This window comes from Panthera pardus, unplaced genomic scaffold, assembly GCF_024362965.1.
Source record: "Panthera pardus isolate Hobbes unplaced genomic scaffold, ASM2436296v1 HiC_scaffold_10, whole genome shotgun sequence".
Classification (NCBI taxonomy): Eukaryota; Metazoa; Chordata; class Mammalia; order Carnivora; family Felidae; genus Panthera; species Panthera pardus.
In genome coordinates, this window is record NW_026526655.1 from 35,962,447 (window position 1) to 35,984,989 (window position 22,543).

Here is a 22,543-nt window from a genome sequence, read left to right on the forward strand (position 1 = left end):
TTTTGTCTTCAAGGATCCCAACTTCTCCACTCTTGCTTTCTCCCCCATCACTATGCAGTTTTGTAAGGCACTTACCTCTCCCTTCCCATTTAACTGCTTCCCCTTCCCCCTTTTCTGGAAAAGTTGCTTTTCTAAGATGCTACCTCTAATCCTGCAGACACTAAATCTCTTCCCTAGTTCTGCTCTGATTGACCGTGATTCCTTTCCAACATTTTCACATGCAGGATGGACTTTCTCTTTCTGTTAATTTAGTTCAGTCTATGGCTTTTGCCCTCTCTCTCTTCCACTGAAGTCTTCCCCAGACTGCCCTTCTCCTCTTGGAGGCTTAGGGCAATAGGAGCATGAAGGTGGCTTTCTGGGATTTGATGTATACTTTTTTACCTGAAATAGTTTGAAGTTTGGATATTCAGAGTTTTATTCACATTGAGGGCATGTTTTTATGTAGTCTTCTTTGTTGCTGCTCTTTCTTTCTTTCTTTCTTTCTTTCTTTCTTTCTTTCTTTCTTTCTTTAAGAATATGTTGAGAGATATGAATTGATTTAGGAACTCTTACCTTGGTTATAAATTTCTTCAGTTTCTCACCTTTTAGCATTTGGGTAACACTGTATATATGAGGTCCTTTCTAGTCAGAGCTATATTCTGCTAGAGGCATGGTTCAGTTGACCTCCGAGGGGCCATTAGAAAAAGAGTCCTATGAAATTAGGACTGATTTGGGAACATTTCAGAATTCATGCCAGGGGTTATTTGCTAATATTCATTTACCAAAAATTGAAATAAGCATTTGGGAAAATATTTATTGAGTATGCTGAGGATTTCCATTACTGTTTCTTTTTAAATGAAGGCTATTTTGTTTTTAAATCCTTTTGCCTGAAGTTGATGGTACCTTACCTGGTGTCTATAACTGGAAATAGCACCATATAGTCCCCCAGCCTCCAGCACATTGAACTTCTATCAGATAAAACATTCCACATGTCTCCTTAAACAACCTAATAAATCTACAGCAAGCAATGGCTCGGTTCAGAATGAAAACCTTCAGCTAGTGAGTATGATTTCTTTTAGCCAGTAGTTGCCATCTTGTTTATAAGGAAAATGGAGCCATTTTCTTAACTGTGTATCTAAGCTCTGTAGAGCTGTTTGTTTGGTTTTTAACAAAGACAATACAAAAATAAATTAGGCCTCGATTTGGTTTAGGTAAGCAATCTTTTGAGCCACAGCTGTATTACTAACTGATCCATAATTGCTCTGCATTTATGAGGTACATAGTTTATTCTCTTGCTTGCCACACAATAGACCCTGCAAGTTAAAGAGCTCCAAGTTTCAAGGACTGGAGTTTTTGGGTGCCTGCCAGGACTGATCTGTTTAGCAAACAAGCTGGAGGGTGCTTATTAGTAGGTTGTGGCTTGCAGACCATGAAGCCCCTGGGGCCAGATGCACTGATCAAATGGTGGATCTATATACCAGCAAGGCCATTGGATGAAAAGGAGAACAGCACCGCATTACTAAATATGCTTCTCATAGGCCTTAATTAAGCCACTGTAAATGACTTCTTTTGTAACTCTTTCTGTTGGTCCAGAAGACAGGCTATTAAAGATTAACATAGGAACTATTTTTCAAATTAGAATGTAGACAATTCTGATGAGTTACAGCTATATTATTCATATTACAAGAATAAGCTCTGGTTAGATTGGGAAAGTGAAGAGTCATATTTCTAGTGGAACAAAACACATCTCATTTTCTCTAGTTGCATTTCTTTAAAAAAAAATTGCTAGTCTTCTCTGCCCCCTGCTTAGATTTTTGTTTCTATTGAGTGACTCAAGGTGGCTTGAGGCTTTAAAATTAATGCCTGGTAGAGTATTATTGAGGCCTTGGAAGAATGAAGCTAGTCTGATCTATGTTACATCAAAAAAAAAAAAAAAAAAAGATCTGGATAATGTCGTTTTTTGCCATTCTTCTTACACATTTTCTTCTGCTGCCCTTACTTGTTTGCTCTAAATTTTGACTTAATAGCATAGAATATACCTTATGAGTGTTGTTATATTTTAATAGAAGCTATTTCAAGAATATAGATGCATGAGTGGAGAAATTTCTGAGAGTCATCTCAGTATGTTATTTCTATGAGTTCTATCAATAAAACCTTTTGTGTCTCTTGCCCTGCTGTTATTGGTCAATAATTTGTTTTTTTAAAGTTGGAAGACAATTGCACATTAAATACCAATCTCATAAAGTTAGGTACATGCGCGGGATAGAGGAAGAGAAACTTGAGAATGTCAAAGCTATAATATTTGCTAAAATGAATAATGAATGATGTTCAGCTGGATTTGCATTTAAGGCAGAATCACCCATAGTATGATGATGTGGCAAAAGAACAGTATAGAACAGTTTTAAAAATGCTAATGAGGGGCACCTGGGTGGCTCAGTCAGTTGGGCATCCAACTTCTGCTCAGGTCATGATCTCACACTCCGTGAGTTCAAGCCCCGCGTGGGGCTCTGTACTGACAGCTTGGAGCCTGGAGCCCACTTTGGATTCTGTGTCTCCCTCTCTCTGCCCCTCCCTCACTCACACTCCATCTCTCTCTGTCTCTCAAAAATGAATAAATGTTAAAAAATTTTTTTAAAATGCTAATGATATTTTACCTCCAAAGTTGAGAAATTCTGGTAAAACGACCAAACTAAAAATAATTTTTATTTCCAGTTTTATGATCTTATTGGACTTACACTTTACCATTTGTAACATTGGCATGACTAAAGTAGTTTGGGGTTTTCTTGGAGGAAAATATTTACATAGAAAAATATAATTCTACAAAATGTGGCTCTTATGTCAACAATTATTTAGTGTTGTTAAAAATTGGCCATATTTATTCTCACCAAAACATTTAACCAAAAGCAATGCAACTTAACAAGTACTACACTTTTCTTCTTGGATCTCGAAACCATTATACTCAGGAGTGAAACTGTTCTTCATTTTTTATTTATCGACTTTATGTATTTGTATATGTGGGTCATTTCACTATTTTAATGAGCTTATCTGATGGAAATTAGCTACTTTGAAAGAGCTTAAGCTTGTATAGTTTGGGCATGCAAATTTCATTGGGTCCAAAAGTTCAGAACCTGGAGTAAATTAATGTAGAGGAAGCCAGCTGTGAACTTGAAGCCTAACTACCAAAAATGCAGAGGAAGCAGAAATTCCTCCTTCAATTTCTGTCACTTGTTTCAATCTAACATGTAATTTTTGAATCCCTGAAAAATGTTCCACCTCAGTGCTTAATTCTGGTGAGACCCAGACCTGGTCCCTGCTTTCTCAGAGCTCACAGTGTTGTAGGGAAAACAGAAAAGTTAACGTAGAACCTTAGTGGAAGGGGGTGTCCTTGGACATAGCGCAAAGGAAGCTGTGACCACCTCACAGGCCTGCGGCAGAAGAGGAAGGGAAAGCGTCTCTGTCTCTGAGGAGAGCCTCTCTGCGGTGGTCTCTGCAGGGTCAGTTACAATTTGCCAGTCACGAAAGGCAGAGGGGATTCCAGGGAGAGAGCCCAGTGTGTGCAAAGTCACAGTGGGTGAAAGAGGAAGCAGGTCTGATAGCGTTGGAGAGTGAAGTGAATGGAAGGGAGCGTGAGGACCGAGGTTAGGCAGGAGTTAAGCAGGAGTTGGGTTGGGAGGGCTCTTAGGTGCCATGTTAGGATTTTGCTTTTTGAGGTAATTAATCACTCAGAGTCGACATAATTGGATTTCTGTGGTTGCATCTTAATAATATATTTTCTATTATAAAATGCAACACATTAAACACATATAATGGAAACCTCAACATGCTAATACTCCAGCAACTTAGAGATGACTATTGTTAACATTTTGGTATAGATTTTTCTGATCACTCTTCTATATATGTATATATTGTAGTATGTATCTATCTGTGTGTGTGTGTGTATATATACACACACAGACACACACACACACATATTTTAAATGGCTTCATACTAGCTGTTTGATAACCTGTTTTTTCACTTTACAGTGAGTGTATTTTGAACATTTTACCATATCAATTTTTTTCTACAAAATGATTTTTATTTTTATTTTTTTATTTTTTTTTAATGTTGATTTTTGAGGGAGACAGACAGACAGAGTGTGAGCAGGGGAGGGGCAGAGAGAGGAGGAGTCACAGAATCCGAAGCAGGCTCCAGGCTCTGAGCTGTCAGCACAAAGCCCTACGCAGGGCTCAAACCCAGAAAGTGAGTTCATGACCTGAGCCAAAGTCAGATGCTTAACTGACTGAGCCACCCAGGCGCCCCTACAAAATGACTTTTAGCAATTGCATAATATTCCATCATGGAGAAGAATTCCAATTGAGAAAAAATTACTGGATATATGTATTATTTTCATATGTTTTTGCTGTCATAAACAACAGCCCATGAAACATCGTTGTGTATATACGTCTTTGTGCCCATATGTGATTAGGTTCTTAAGATATATTCCTAAAAGTTTAATTGCCAGCTGACAGATTAGGAACAATTACAATGACTTTGATACATATTGCCAGATCGCCCTCCAGAGAAACATGAAAATTGTCCTGGAGAAGGGTAGGGTTATAGGCCAAGAGATATATTAGAAGACTGTTTCTGTTGATCAAATGAGAATTATCAGTGTGACCTTTTGAATGTGATAGATCAAAAAAGGAAGGCATCTGCAATAGATCTTGTAATTATTATGTCTTTTTTGTTAACCCAAACTGTCTGAGACAACCTTGAAGTCAGAAGCTAGATCTTTGTTCTTTTTTTTTTTTTTTTTTTTTTGCCTATAGCCCAAACACACTACCTGGTACATAATATGTGCTAAATAAATATTTGATATATGAATGATTTAAAAAAAAAAAAGAAGAAGACAACTGGGATGACCTCCAGCTTCCTATCTTGGATGGTGGGAAACATGGATATACCTAAATGACAAAGATAGTACAGGAGTCCTGTATTATGTACCCTAAGTTTTCTTAGGAACGAGTATTCTGCCTTACTCCCTATTCCTTACATCACCAACTTTTTAACTTCTTTTTTTATTTTAATTTTTTAAATGTTTATTTTTGAAAGAGAGAGAGAGACAGAGCATGAGTGGGGGAGGGGCAAAGAGAGAGGGAGACGCAGAATCCCAACAGGCTCCGGGCTCTGAGCTGTCAGCACAGAGACCAACGCAGGGCCCTAACTCATGAGCCAAAGTCTGGACACCCAACCAACTGAGCCACCTAGGCACCCCTAACTTCTTTTGATCTAAATGCTGAGACTTAAATCATTAGAAAAAGTCTCTTTTATTAATTTTCTTTTATTAAAAATTCTTTTATTTTATTCTCTATTAAGGTAAATAAAATGACCCCACTTAATTCAAATGAACATTACCGGAGTAGTTTCTTTATGCGCAGCTCTTTACATGGTGGTTATAGAGAGGGCAGGAAAAGGGGGCAACAAAAAAACTCGAGGATGTGTACTTGGAAAGGCTTGGGGCAGGTATTTTATCATCATGGCCCTGAATGAAGGAATTCAGTATCAACCAAAGACAGAACGGCACTGATGTTGCTTCCAAGCCAGGCATGTGCTTTTTCTGACACAGAATTTTAGAACTAAAAAGCGTCTTTTTGTCTAACCTTCCTCCTTTTATAGATGAAAAACTGAGCCTGAATGCATGAAATGATGTTTTCAGAGTGCTACAGGGGAATAGAACTCAGGTCCTGTGGTTCTCCACCTTGTTTTTTTTTTAAACGTTTATTTATTATTGAGAGACAGAGAGAGACAGAGCATGAGCATGGGAGGGGCAGAGACAAGGGGAGACACAGAATCCGAAGCAGACTCCAGGCTCTGAGCTGTCACCACAGAGCCTGACAAGGGGTTCAAACTCACAAACCACGAGATCGTGACCTGAGCCAAAGTCGGAAGCTTAACTGACTGAGCCACCCAGGCACCCCATTGTGGTTCTCCACCTTATATCCTTCCCCTCTCCCATCCTGTGCAGTCCTGAGCCAGGAGCCAACAATTTAAAGACAACACCTCTTTCTTAAAGTGAACACAGAGGGTTGACTTGAGAGCACTGCCTAGGTCTTGGTTAAATAAGAATGGAGTTTTAATTACCTAGGACATTTCTTGTTTCAAATAGGAAAGGTTGGCAGAGTTAAATCTCTTATTCAACACATAATTATCAGTCGCTGCTACATGCCAGCAGCTATGTTCTGTGTTGGGGAGATAAACATAAAGACAAGATTGTCGCTTTACAACATTTTTAGTAGCAGAAGGTTCATCTAGACAAGGAAGCAAGCGATTACGATGCAGGTCAGTGGGTGTTAAGATACTGGACATACAGGGTGTTGGGAAAGCTGCAGGAGGACACCTGAGCCAGACTCTAGCATCAGAGGGGGTCTTTACAAAGGAATTGGCATCTTTGGGAGAAAGTTAACCAGAAGAGAAGAAGATGAAAAATAGAGTGTTCTAGGCTGAGGGGACACACAGAGAGAGAACAAAGAGGCATTGGTGGGGTTTTTGGTCTGTTTTTATTGAAGTACAGTTGACATAAAATATTGGGGCACCTGGGTACCTCAGTCAGTTAAGCATCTGACTTGATTTCGGCTCAGATCATGATCTTATGGTTCGTGAGTTCAATCCTGCTGACAATACGGAATGGCTTGGGATTCTCTTTCTCCCTCTTTCTCTGCTCCTTCCCTGTTTGCATGCTCTTTGTCTCTCAAAATAAATAAATAAACTTAAAAAAATGTTATATTAGTTTCAGGTGTACCGCTTAGTGATTCAACAGTTACATACACTAGGAAATGCTCACCAGGTTAAGTGTAGTCACTATATGATGTTACTACAACATCATTGACTATGTTCTGTATGCTGTATTTTTTTTAAATCTGTATGACTTATTTATTTTTTAACTGTAAGTTAACCCCCTTCATCTATTTTACCTGTTATCCATTGTGTACGTTTATCATTTCTTCTTTCTCCTTTCATCTATCAGTGGGCATATCTTGGCTATTGTAAATAATGCTGCAGTAGTGGAACTGAAAGACTTCCAGCGTGTCTAGGCAGGAGGAATCATGGTGACTCCCAGATTTCCAGCTTGGGCATTTCATGGATGGTGGTATGGTTAGGGTGTGCGCTGGTGCCAGGGTGGCCCTTCATTATTCAGAACATAAGGGACCCGCCACATTTAATTGCTCACAGCATGACCCTAACAATACAGAAAGGTTGGGCAGGGGGGAATCCTTCACCTTTCTCACCATGCAGGCTACCATTCATTCACAATGAATGTGGTTGGACAATAAGGCCAGCATTTAAAGGATGCTTGCTGTGCAACATACTGTCTCATGTAGTCTTCATAGGAGGTTCACGTGATTAGGTTAAGGAGATCATAAAGCTGGTGAGTGACAGAGTCAGAATGCAAACCCAGATTTAAAAATCTATGAGCAGGAACATCCAGGTGGCTCAGTCGGTTATGTGTCCAACTTTGGCTCGAGTCATGATGTCATGGTTCTTGAGTTCAAGCCCACATCAGGTTATATGCTTACAGCCTGGAGCCTGCTTCAGATTCTGTGTCTCCCTCTCTCTGCCCCTCCCCCACCCATGCTCTGTCTCTCTGTCTCTCTTTCTCAAAAATAATCATTAAAAATTTTTTTTAATAAAAAAAAACAAAAACCTACGAGCAAAGCTGCATGAGAGTGCATTTAGGTAGACCCTTGCCCCATCCTGCCTATACATTACAGAGAAGTTCAAAGAAACCTATCCATCTGTTGAGTATTTGCTAGCTTATGGGCTAATTCTGTATTATCAAGATTAGAAAAATCACCTTCATGAAACAAGTGACGAAAAATTCTCTCCCTTCTCTTCTCCAACCTTCCACTTCTAAGCTCCTTACATTTTGTCTGAAAGGTAATTCACTTCTCAGCCAAGATTGAGACCAATGAGTAATATAGCTCTCAGGACAGCAGCCTTTCCTGGGGAGTGGGTTACAGGCTTGGAAACTTTGAAGCCATTTCATAAGTTTGGTTCTTTTGGTTTCTGATACAAGTGTTTCTCTATATGATGGTATCAAAACACGAAGCAGTGTAGGGCTCTCACCGCCTGGCTTAGGGTGTTAGATTGGGGAGTCCTAACTGAGGCAACACGAATCCCACTAGTATTCTTGGACTGGCTTACCTGTGTGCTGGAATTTTGACCCCTTGAGCCTGGGTAGGATCAGTGTTGGCTAGATCCAGACCCATCACTTCTGTTTGGGAGTAGTTTTGTCCGTCTTTCCCTGTAAACCATACAGATAGTGTCATTATTAATGTGGCTTGATGTGAACAAGATTGGGAGACACTGGTTAAAGCAATGGGTTCCAAGTCTAGATCAGGGTCAGGATCCCCTAGAGAACAGTTTAAAAAAAAAAAAAAAAAAAAAAAAGGAGACACCAAACTTCCAGGCTGCCCCTAGATTCACAGAAACAAATTCTTTGGCTCCTGGGGCCAGGAAATATGCTTACAAGAAACTTCTTAGGTGACTCTGATCTTCTTGGTCTATAGAACCAGGTTTGAAAGCCTCTGGATTATAAGCATGGGCTTTGGGATGAGGCATGCCTGCTTCAAATCATGGGTCCATCACTGCATAAATTATATAGACTCTGAGCCTCCGTAAAATGTAGATAAAAACACATTACACAGAGGGAGGACATACATAGCACAATGCCTGGTCTTAAGGAGCACTAAATTAAATCACAGTTATTATTGTTGCTGTTTACACTGGCTGGTACTTAATGACTAGCATTAATGTAGTCTTCCACAGCCCATCCATTCCTGTGTTTCTTTGTCACTTGAGGTTAAGGCTACTGAACCACTATCCCTGGGCCACATATATTTAGCAGTTTAGGCTTCTTTGGAGATGGATCTGCACTTACCCCTCGACTTTCACCTCCAGAGGCACGGAGGCACAGATTTTCAAGCTTAGGGCACAGCTAGAGATGATAGAGAAGAGAATAATGCTAACTGGCCCCTCATGAGCTGACTACAGCTTTCCTCATTACCTGAGCCAACCCAGCCATGGCTAATTTTGAGAAAGGGAGAAATAGTACTCAATATATTCCACAGGTAGAAAACGATGAGAACTTTTCTTTCCTTTGCTAACCTAGATAAACATTTGTATGTTCTAAGGATAAATTCTTGTGTTTAAACATCTTGCTTTGCATCAAATTCTGCCTTTTACCAAGACTTCCTAGAATATCAATAAGACCTTGAGCTTCTGCGAAACGAATAAAATCTTTCTTGGTCAAAATTAAGAACAGTACTGTTTCTGTAAGGTTCAACTACAGCAAATGATTAAAGGCAGCAGCACTTTTAAAGATAAAAGTTTATAATTAGCATGGAAGTTCTGTAATTTAAAATGGAAAGTTTGTGAAGCTATAGGAAAGCAGGATAAACCTCAGCTACAAAATAACAGGTTTCGTATGTTGAAAATATCAGTCATTTCACCCAAAGTGAACCAATTATAACACATTTTCTCTAAAGTATGGGTCTGAAACTCAGAGGTAAACTGACTTTTCCTGATGTTTTCTTAACTGACTTGAAGGAAATAACTCATATCCTTGATGCTACTTACCAAACTTTTGCCATATATCACTCTTCAAATTCCTAATTCCAAATTTATATTCCATTTGTGTTCCTGGGTTCAGTGTTGTCTTGTATTTTAATAGGGTAGAAGCACTTACACAGTATACTGCATTGAAGTTTGTCATCTATGTAATAACCATGTGTCACTTATCTAATTATTATTCTCCAGACAAATAAGTTTTTCGTAGTCATCTGGGATCTATTTGGAATAGCATGACTCCTGCTTTAACTTTGTGTTAGTTTTATTTCAATATTATTTCACTTCTGCATATCAAAAGCGTACCTTGCAGCTTGACAGGTAATAAATTAGTATTGTCAAAGAAGTGCTAGTCATTTCAGAATATATTCGTCTAATCACCTGGCATGGACTCAATACATGGTAGATAGCTTATCAAATGTCTGTTTGTATTCTTTCATTTGGAGTGTGTTAACTGAACCTATGGAATGATGAAACTCAATCTCAGGCTAAAGTAATAGAATTTTTGTACCTAAAATATAAAGAGTTTTTTCTTTTTCTCTCTCTCTCTTTTTTAGGGGGTAGGGGGTGAGGGAGCTTAGGTGATGAAATGCTTCACTGTGCAATGCCAACTCCTTTTGCCCCTCACCCCCGAGAATTACTTTAAAATTACTTTAAAATCACTGACTTCCAAAGCTCAACGGCACTCCAGGAAATAATTTGAACCATGCAGTGATATGAGTATCATTTTATTCATAGCGTATGACAAAGAAAAATAAATCTGACTACCCAAGGTTTCCTTTTAGAAAACCAATTGATTTTTTTTTTTTTTTTTTACCAACATGATCCTATCTCTGTTCACACTCATGATGAACGGTGGAGATAGCCCACTGGCTTCCTTCTGGGGTGTGCAGTGAGTTTGGGATACTTCCCCAGCTGTCCTGCCATAACCCACATTAGTTTTCAGTTATTAACTGAAATTTTCCCAGTGGTCTACTAAGTAAAATGTAGGATTTATGTTCCATAGCTATTCGTGCTACAGATTAAGACTTCAGTCAGATCTTTCTCACATATGAAGTGAAGAAGAGCCTAGAGCTTTCCAGGAACATGTCAGTTCAAGGGGAGCCTTTGATTGCTCCAATTGGTTTATCTTTCACACACTGGCTCTTTCTCTAAACTTCTACTAGCCTATATTTTAATATCAGTTGCTGTATTGTCACTTTTGTTTGTGAGGTTGCATTCTGTATCTGGTTAATATTACAAGCTCTTGGGTGCAGAAATTGGGTTCTATATTCCTGCAACATTGGATTAGGAGTATAGTATTTTCAAAACACTTATTGACTGAATTATATAAATTGGTTGCAACTTAACTGGATTACTTAAAAGATTTGCTTTAATTTTTCCCCTTATATATGCATGCATAAGCACATTAGAATTATAACAAGACTGTAATGCTGATCAGCCACACAGTAAGAATGGAGCTACCTGTAAATTCTGGGAGACATTTGGCTGAGAAAAATCTGTATAGTCAAATGAATATAATATGGAATGGATGGGTGGCCTGAAGTATAGAGAGAAAGATGATGTATGTGTGTATTGGGGACGAGGGTATCTTAGGAGGTTCTTGAGGTAGTACAGTATCTGGATAAAGGCACTTTTATCCAATCTAAGGCTCTATTTCAAAATCCTGTCACTTGAGTCATATTCTTGCCGAAGGCACTAAATGGTGGTCAATATTGGCTGAATATTTCTTCTCCTTATATGCCTCTGGGTTGGTGTTTCTCTTTGTATTAGTGTTTCCATTATAGATTACTGAAGCTGATTATATCATGATCTGGAATAAAAGGTTTTACATCTTTAAGTTATTATTTTGACTGCGCATTATTTCAGTCAAGTCAAGATCAGTCCAGAGAAAGGGAAAGCAACATCATCACGGAAGAAGCACAACTCCACAGAGGAAATACAAGTCAGCATGTGGTAAATTTTAATGAAGTGATCATCATAAAAGATTACAGACTCAATGGAAAAAAGAAAACCACAGAAACCTTTGTCTGTTTGTGGAGAAGCTTAAGTACAACCATCCTTTGTAGTTTAAATCTATTCCTAGATATGTCACCTGTATTATTGCCACATTTTAAAAAAGCATATATATTTTCTCAAAAGTTATTATTTACCAAATTAATAATTTTTAGAAAGAAATTATATGTACCTCATGCTTAGAAGTGAAATGTTCCTTAAAGACTGTAAGTGACTTTAGAGGTACCTGAGTGGCTCAGTTGGTTATGCTTCCAGCTTTGGCTCAGGTCATGATCTTGTGGCTCATGGGTTGGAGCCCCACATGGGGCTCTGCACTGACAGTGCAGATTCTCTCTCTCCCCCGGGATTCATTCTCTCTCTCTCTCTCTCTCTCTCTCTCTCTCTCTCTCTCTCTCTTCACCTGTCCTGCTTGTGTGCTTTCAAAATAAACAAACTTAAAAAAAAAGATTATAAGTGACTTTGATACTCTCTAAAATCTGCCCTGCCCCCAACTCCTCTCTCCCCTGTCAACTAAATTGACACCTTATCTGAGATTCAGTAAAAATGTTCTTATTCAACATTGTGGGTATTTAATCCAGAGAATTTGGAAACTGAGAGTATTAACTGAAAAGAGGAGGGTAGGGCTGTGGTCTGCTGAGCATGCCCGAGTCTGTGGCAGCATATGCCTTATCCCAATCCATACCTTCAGATTCTTTCATCGAAGTTGCACATGATTCAGTACAAAAATGCTATTGATATAATGCATGTTTGTGTATACCTCATTTAAGGTTTCATACTTGAGATGGTTAGCAATGTAACTGCTTTATTGAAAAGATGTGGGACTTTAGGCGCCATGGCTCTGGAAAGCAGGGCAGTTACAGCGCCATCTGTCTTCAGTAAAAGTTGCTGCATCCCACTCCCATCTCATTCTCAACTGGGCCATGATCATACCCTCTGCAAACCAAAGGTTTGTTTAGTGAGTTGTGAAAGTTGTTTCTTTTGCATACCGGCCTCTGTTCGCAGTAGAATAATTAAGTAATCACTGCTATCATGTGAATCCAGCCTAATGTGGCAATGTTTGGGTCCATATGGAAACAATTTGGCATAAGAGGTAATTACTGAAAGTATAATGTAGTCTAATTCTTGGGCAAGTGATAACAACATCAGCAACAGTTACCCATCATCACTTTACCTGATAGTGTTTATTAAGCACCCATAGGCCACTGGCCACACACGGTGGATTATACTAACAATTAAAGTGGGCATAGACCTTGACTTCTAGGCACCTACCAGAGAGAACAGATAGCAGCAGATCATCATGTGTGCAAACTGAATACTTCTCAATCCTCTTGTTTTTTCAAACAACATGACTTTGCTGGCTGCCGTATATCCCTGGGCAAACTGCCGTAGAAAATGTAAGCTCTAAGACAAAAGATGGAGAATTATGATTTCCACAGGGAATTGAAAGTCTTAATGCCTCAGTCAGGTATTACCCTAAGAGTGCGTGAATACAAAAATACATTCAGGATCAAAGGAAAATTCTGTCAAGAATGTGAATGGGCCACTTCATCCTTCCACCAGCCAATTGCATTCTCCCAGAAGAAAGCTCCGGAGTATCTGATTTGGGTAGGATCTTGAAGGCCACTTAGCCAACTTCCCACTTATATGGAAATGTCAGTCACATGAGATTGTCACTGGCAGTGTTCAAAACAAGCCTATTAAAGCTGTAGGAAATTTAAATTTTAATATTCCCCTGAGTGATACACTGGATTTGAACTTGTATTTAATTGGAAATATGAATATTTGAGTGGCAAAAAAGGACCCTATGACTTATTGTTTTTCTAGCATATGTAAGCAGTAAGGCAGGCCCTATCATATGCATTGTGACTCATCATGATCATTTGTTCTTCTCTGCTCTTTATTTTAGCAACTTCATCCAAATACAAACTCTATTTTAATATATTATTCACAATTCACATAATGTCATTGTGCTTTTAATGGAATAGCATTCTATTGCTGTTTTAATTTGGAAGAAACTGCAAGATAATTTTTCTTGGAAAGGATTGTGATGAATCAGATCTAAGTCTTAAAAGCTCATAGTTTTGGATGGATGCAAAACTTCAGACCTAAATGGAGTTGTATAGTGGGGGGAGAGATGAAAGGGACTTTGGTCTTTGAAAACAATGTGTCCCTTCCTTACAGTTGCAGAATAGGACACCCAAATGATGTCATTGAATAATCTGTCTTGAATATGAATTCCTGGAGGACAGATTATCTTCTCTGTGTTCTGAAGAGAACCTATAAAATGCTTCCTATAGAAGAATTCTCACTGTAGCATCTGATGGTAAGTAATCCATTTTAGATAGGTGTTCTCTAAGTGAAAGGGTCTGAGCAGGAGAAGAAATCTATTACTTGCCACCAGTTCTGTTTTAACTCAAGAATTTACTCACATTTTTTGATAATATACATAATATACATATGCCTTGATTATCATCACTCAACCCAAACAGTACCTTCCTGAATATTTTTGCCTAATCTATTTGTAGGTAGATTAAGACATTTTCAAAGTTTTGGTGAGTTGCAACCCTGTCCATATAAACACTGTGTCTGTTAAACAATGTGCTGTAATTTTATATGGAATCTGGAGCCTGTTAGAATATAAAATCTCAGAGTAGGCCCAGAGTTGTAGGTTCATGTGGTCTGGTCTTTCAAATAAAAGATGGAGACTTTCAAAGAAAAGATGGAGTGACTTTTTATAGCTCCAGTGTATGGAAAACCTGTATTAGCCAAGGTTCTCCACAGAGACAGAACCAATAGGATGTGTGTATATATAAAAAGAATATTTAAAGAATTGGCTCACATAATTATGGAGGCTGGCAAGTCCAAAATCTGCAAGATGAGCTGGTAGCCTGGAGACCAGGGAAGAGCTGATGTTGCAGTTCAAGTTTGAAGGCTGCCTGCTGGCAGAATTCTTTCCTACTTATGGGAGGTCCACCTATTGTTCCATTCAGGCCCTCAACTGATTAGATGAGGCCCACCCACGTTATGGAGAGCAATCTGCTTTACTCAAAGTCCACTGATTTAAATGTTCATCTCATCCAAGAACACCCTTACAGAAAAACTCAGAATACTATGTTTGGCCTCATATCTGGGAACCATGTCCCAGCCAAGCTGACACATAAAGTTAACCATTATGATAGCCAATAGCTGCATTTGAAGGAGAGTGTTGCTTTTCTCTTTTTTCCCAATTTGGGCAGCACAATTTTGATTGTGATAGGAAGCAATACAAATACACACACACAGGAGTTCATAGTTAGATTTTGTGAAAGCAGGGAATAGTTAATAGAGAATGAATGGATTCACATTATGAAATGACAACACTATACATTTTGCCAGATAATTAACACTAGCCAGTACATATATCCATTTGCATAATATTTAAAGTGGGGGAAGGGATTTTGTTTAAAATTCTACTTCCTTCCCACTGAGAGTCTTGTGACTTGCCTATGTAAATAAGATCCAGAAACTCTTCTAGATTCTTCTCATCTTTTGTTTGTTCCATAAGACTCTTGTCTCAAGCCAGTCTAGGCAGGGAATATTATTTATTTCAGGGTGGTAGTCTTCTGAACTTGATCATATCTACTTTTCTCTTCTCTCCTGCCCTGCAATATCTCACAGACATTCAGAGCTTCTCATACTCTAAAACCTGCAAACATTCAGAGACAAAGCTTGGCCATTCTCTCTTTTCTCACAGCATTCTATCCATTTAACTTTTTTCAAGAATCAGGCAATTCTTTTAAAAATATTAATCATACTTTTCCTGGATTCTCAGTAACCAAGTGATTCTAGAAACTAAGCCAGCAAGCAAGCAAGAGTGTTTCCCAATTTCCTTCCCCTTCTCCAGACCTGATATCTCTGTACAACAAGCCCAGGGCCTTACCCTGCAAAAGCAGAACTCTCTTTAAAGATGAATGAGGAGAAGAATGAGCAGGTGAAAGCAAGGTTCTCTTTAGCAGAAGAGAACCTTAGAAGTATTGGGAGTGGGGGTGAGGGAAGGTTGTGTAGCAAAGAGGAGAAAGCTGGGAGATCACACATAATAATATATTTGTCCCAAGGACATTTCTAATGAATCATTTCTTTGCCTAAATCATGTAAGTCATATGCCCTCTTCAACTGATGCCCTCCACTCTGTAAGGGGATGGGAAGTATGGTAGTGTGTGAGACAGCACATATCAATTTTGGACAGCTCTAACTGTTGGAAATTTTCTCCTTTGTGTCAAAGTCTTCTCCTCTGCAAATTGATTCATTCTCCTACGTCTGCCTCCAGGAACAATGAGTCTTTATTACCTATCATGGCCCTTTAAATACATGACTACTACATGCTCCTAAATCTCATTTTTCCCAGTTTAAAGCCCCAAGTTCCCTCAATCAATCTTTATATGACATGATTTTTAGACTCTTCTCTCTCTTAATTGTGCTTCTGGATGTTTGCTAGATTTAAATGTTATGCCTCAGAACTGACCTAAGTACACCAGCCAAAGTGCACTAGTAAAGTGGAATTACTACTGTATTTTCCTATGACTTACTCTTATTAGCATGACAATTGTAGTTACATTTGGTTTATTAACCATCATTTTCATGGTTTGCTCATATTGAGATTATTTTTTTAATGTTTATTCATTTTTAGAGAGAAAGCGGGGGGAGAGGGAGTTTCAGGGAAAAAGAGAGAGAGAGAGAGAGAGAGGGAGAGAGAGAAAATCCTAAGCTTATAGCACAGAGCCCAACACAGGGCTCCATCTCACGAACCATAAGATCATGACCTGAGCAAAAATCAAGAGTCAGATGCTTAACCTACCGAGCCATCCAGATGCCCCTCATGTTGAGATTATAACAACTCAAATCTCCTGGTCTTTTTCATTACAATCATTGCCAGTCAAGAACCTCTCCATCCTTACTTCTCCATCTTCGTTGTTAAATTTTATCTGGTCAATCTATTGTTCTGGCCTTTCAAAATCTAGCTGTCTGATAATTACATAAAATATCCAGGACCCAGAAACATTAAGGTTCTAATGTAAAAGAACTGTTGCTGCGTGTGAGCAATGAAACCAAATAAACATACATTTAAATAAAAATGATCAGTATTACATGAGAACAAAATTGAATGCAAACATAAAATAATTCCTCTGAAAGGAAATATAAAAATATCTTAAAAGTTATAAATGGAAAATTAATAATTGAGGAGTAATGATCCAGCTCTAAATCCCAGATTATATCAATAAAGGCCAGAAAGTGCATGAAGTAAAGTGAATGAGATAGGGAGAATATAAATATACCAAATTCCTAATATCACACAAAGAGAATCAAAGGTTTTGTTTCATTCATGAATTTGATATCTTGTGAAATACAAGTTCCCATATGATTTGAAAAACTTAGCAGCAATCACAAGTAAAATAAAAAAAGATAAGATGTCTACGTTCCAAATCACTGTGGAAGATAAAAGCAATCAAAACACCAATCATAGAGCAAAACACAGGCACACACAAAATAAACAGCAAGACATTACCCAGAAACAGAAGGAATAAACAAAATACTAGAGGTAAAGTTAAATATCAGGTATAACAATTGAAGTAAGTGTTGCAAGCTTTCTAAAAGCATATATTCTTTAGGATGAGCTTAAGAAAAGATAAAGAATAGGCAGATTTAAACCAAATGACACAAATGTTTACTATAAAAACATAAAAAATTACAACTAATTGAACAAAAAGTGATTAATATCATTGATATATAAAGACCCCATACTAATTGACAAAATAAAAAAAAATTTCCATTAGAAAAATGAATAAAAGAATAACAATTTACAGAAGAAACACAAATGGTAATATTTGTATGAACAAATACTCAGTGTTGCTCTAGTCAATAAAATCCAAACCAAATTAAAAGAAAATTTGAGATTGTTTGCTCTGTTTGCCTACCAAATCAACAAAGAATTTGAAAAGGAAAGATTATTTTGAATCATAGTAAAATGGGTTTTTTCTCAAACCAGTTCCGGTAGTGATGTAAATTGGTGCAAGCTTTCAAAGAATTAGTTCAGTACTGTGTATCAGGAATCTTTAAGACATCTTTTTGCTCCATAATTTCACTTCTAGAAATGTGTCCTAAGGAAATAATCAGAAATGCAGGTAATTATTTCTGAATAATAAATTGCAAAATTATTTACATAAAAACAAAAAATTTTCAGAATAATAGAGTAATGACTGAATAAATTATAATGTGTTATGGATCCATTAGAAATTATGTTTATAGAGTTTAAAAAAAATTTTTTTAATGTTTATTCATTCTTGAGAGACAGAGAGACAGAGCATAGCATGAGTGGGGGAGGGGCAGAGAGAGGGAGACACAGAATCCAAAGCAGGCTCCAGGCTCCAGGCTCCAGGCTCCAGGCTCCAGGCTCCAGGCTCCGAGCTGTCAGCACAGAGCCTGACGCGGGGCTCAAACCCACAAACTGTGAGATCATGACCTGAGCCGAAGTCAGACGCCCAATCGACTGAGCCACCCAGGCGCCCCTATGTTTATAGAGTTTTAAATGACATGGAGTCAAAGATTATAATCAGATGTCAAGTGAATGAAATGTATGATTTTAGTCCTATAAATGTGTGTGTGTGTGCGTTTCCTCAATTCTAAGGTACATTTTTCATATTTTAGTGCTTCATAAATTAAGATGTATTATATATTTAACGTATTTCCTTTCTCAACCCCAAAAGCTGTTTTTATATTGCTGCATTATCTCAAAATGAATTGCATCTTGGAGTCGGAAAAGAACTGTATGTCCACATGCTTTAAAAAATATTGCTTATATATTTAGAAAATAAATTATTTTTTAAAAAGGAAAAAAAATCCCTTGTGGCATAAAGGTTGCTGAAAAGTTGCTTCTCACATTGGTGTTTACAGAGACTACCTGATAAGAGTTCCTCTGTGCCAGGTTTATGGTGCATGTTTATTACCTGCTCATCTATTTACTCTATTTACTATACAGGGAATGAAGCACATTTGGAGTGGATTTTCATTATGAACACACACCAGATCCTACTGATCAGCATTTTGTTTTGTTAGGGTCAACAGCCCACCTGTTTTAATTGTCCTTTCCAGGATTCTTCAAGATAACAATATCATGTCTACTTACTTACAGTTTCTAGAATCTGCTCCCAAACCCTATATTGACCACCTTCTGAAAATCCAAAGGGAGTCTGTTCTGTTCAGTCTCCTGACATATCTCAGTGTCTTCGTGATTCAGTGATTGCCCTAAGTCACCTCACAATCATGCCTAGAAGTTCCCTTAGAATCCTGGGGTGCATGTCTGGGAGATGCACCCTGGGATGCCTGGGAGACGGAATATAGGATTCATTTAAGCAGCCCGTTCTTTCTCACAATCCATGTATCCTTTTAACCCATGTTGGACTTCTTAAGTTTTGAAGATAATTTTCCTTGATTGAAAGGCTCCTTTCATCTACCAGCATTATACTGTCATTTCCAGTATCGTACATTTTACTTCTTGTTCACATCTGTGATCTAAATAGAGTTGAAATGATAGGTTTTATTGCCTCTGTCACTTTTGTAAGCTTTGGCTTATCAGCACATTAACGATTCTGACAATTTTCTTATACATTGCACAATTTGTGTCCTTGGTTATATGACCTTCCTTGGATTTTTTATATATATTCTTTCAAAATCTAAACTCATCAGAGTTTCTGAGCAGTCTTACTGCTGTCTTTATCTCTACATTGATTTATCATAATGTGTCGGAATTCCATTTTTAGAGCCCCCCATCTTTCTTAAGCCACGCTCTCCTTTGAAGCCTCTCTTCACAAAGCCATATTTGAATTTTCTCTAAATTGCTTTTTAACTTTTTTCATTCTTAAGGAGTTATGTTCATGCTGGTTCTTTGATCAAAAGTCTACATATTAGGTATTAGCAATTCCAAGATGGCGTGATCATTTTTTCCTGCAGTCTCTATTGTTTTTGTGTTTTCAGAAAATGAAAAATTTTAATGAATAGTATACTTTGTCAAGATAATTAGGCCAAGTAATTGATATCAGTGAGTAGCTATGTGGCAGGGGTCTGCTTGGTCCTGATTGCTCAGTTTCATTCTGTAACACAAAGGGAGAGCTGTCAATCTTGGGGTTTGCCCTCAGGGAAATGCAACGTGACTGGTCCGGCAACTTCAACTATAGCTTCGTTTGAAAAACTTGAAAGTCTACATTCATGTTGTATAGAAGCATAGAGTATACACACAGCACATTGAAATCGAGACTCCAAAGTACCTCAACATGCTTCTCCAGGGCCCTGTAATTCATGACCACAATGAGCAGAACAGCAGTGTTCCTTGTTTATTCCATCTGAGTAACCCAATAGTAGTAGAATTAAAACTTCATAAACAAGAAGACATTGAACTCTTTAACAAAGTCAACTATGTTGTGAAAAAGCCCAAATGGGTTTTTCAATGCAGACATTTTGTCGAGACGCTTAATTTGTTTGTCAGACCCCAAATGTGGGAGTTTCAACAATTGTTATTTCTTTTCCATGTGGGACATAACAATATAACAACATATAGTTAGCATGTTGTCCTAGCCTTCTCTGTTAGGTTTTGGTCGAATTCTCAATTGAAATGATGATGATGTGTGTGATAGCTGAAGAGCGTTAAGTCAAGATATTTAAAATCTGTTAGTTTGGTGTTGCCTAAGAAAGTCCATTGGTGTGAGTGAAGAAAATATTAGAACTTTTATTTGTATTCATTCCTTATCTTTTCAATTTTAATTTTTGTGGATGTTTATAATTTATACAATACAATGTAGTAGTACATTTATAAATATATTAATAGATGAATGTAAGTATACCATGGGGGTTAATATTTATTGAATGTGGCACATGATCAAAAACTGTTGGGAGCCATGATGTTTTACATAAAAGTGGTCCATTTTTTGCAATATATATATATATATAGTCCTAGAGCTTGGAACTGATATTTTGCTACATTAAAAAAACAGGGTCTCTTTAGTATTTACTGAGAAGCCAAGAGGAATGAATATGCTGGAGCGTGGAAAAACAAGTTAAATTAAAACAGGAATTTCCTGATGAGTGACTTTTGGGAAATATTAGAATTAGCCTGCTGTATAAGAAAAAACTTTTAGCTCTCCCTTAATATTTGTTCTTTTTTCCTCCTTAGTAGTGGAACCCATGATTTTTAAATAGTGCTCATTCCTCAGTTTCCCTCACTACTGGTGGTGTAAAGTGACTGAGTGGTAACTAATGGGATGTAATCAAATGTGCTTTGGCTTTTCGGTGCATTAACAATTCTGACAATTTTGTGCAACTTCTGAACAGTGTCCTTACAAAGAAGGGGTGTGTCATTCTCCCCTCCCCCTTCCTGCTGGCAGGTGTAAGAGTGCAATGGCTAAACATGAAGCATCCATCTTATACCATGACTCATACTGAAGATTCACCACTGGATCTAATCTGACTAGTGATAAATTAGATCATGAAATATTTCCATGAAGTACAATATATTGAAGATTGCATTGTAAAACATCTTGCATACTATGGATTGTACACTTATTATTCCACCTTTGTTTAATATTAATGAGTACATCCAGAGGTAAAGATAAAATTTCTTATAGTTCAAATAAGAAATATGAATATAGTCAACAACAATAAAAAGTAAGGGTAGCAATAAAATAACTGTGGTTTAGAACAGAAAAAAAAAAACTTGATAAGGAGGAGAGAACATTTGATCTTGGCCTGGAGCAAAAAGAAGTGACAGGGATTGGGACTCAGGGGTGGCCATGCAGGTGCAAAATATGTTCTGATGTTGAGAAAGGATTAAGTGTTCATGGGGAAGGGTAAATAGATGGCAAAGAAAATTGCCCTATACTTGGTCTGGGATAAAATACTTCTTGTGTGAGAGAGTTCACAACCAACTTTCTTCTGGGAAGAAATTAGTATTCCTGATAAATGCTTAAGCAATTTTCTGATACACTCTAATGCAATTAAGAGCTCTTCTGGGAAATCAGCTCCTGCCCTTTCAGCTGATGTGCTTTAACCACATTAGTTTTTTTCCTGAATTCTGCCTAAAATTTTTATCTAAACAGTCTCTTTTCCTCTAACACATTCCTACCATGGTGAATCTCTGAATTAGCTTCTTTGGACTTCTTCCCTGGCAGCAAGAGAGAAATAAAAACTCAAGCATGACATTTTTTTTTTTAGCATAATCATATTAGGACAAAATAAAGTGTGTATGTGAAGAAATAGTAGTTGATAAACCAGGCTTAATGATATTGGAAAGCAGTGAATACTAGGCTAAGGAATTTAGTCTCTTTGGTGGGGAGTGTGCAGTCACTTAAAAAGTGGCTAGAAGCACAGTAGGTGCTCAAACGCATAGCTGTTGAATCGCGTTGAGGAGTGTGCTGCAATCCCGGTAGAACCAGAGGGCCCCTTGTCTGGTAAAACACTGTGCTGAGTCATCTGGGGCCATCTCGGCAGCTTTTTCCTCACTTGACTGAAGATATGATGTGAAGTTCATCAATGACCTCCTTGAACTCCTTTGTGATTTGAGAAGCCCCCAATCTTAGCCTTCATTCTTCTTGACCCACATAGTTCATTGCCAGGGTTCTTGCTCCTCTCCTTATGAAAAGTTTCCCCTCTTAGGCTGTCATGACATTGTGCTGTCTTAGTTCTTTTCCTCTTTACCTTCCTAACTCTGACCGCCAGTCTTATCTCCTCAGTGACTTTCCTCCTCTTCTAGCCTCTGAGTACACCCTGAGGTGCTGTCCTGTGCCCTCCTCTTTCTGCACATACTTCCTCATAGGGTGTTCATACCTGATGGTACAACAGGGCCTCCTGCAGTGTAGGAAATATCTTTCACCATATCAAATGCAAGAGCTATTCCTATTAGTACCATCCTAAAAACAGTAC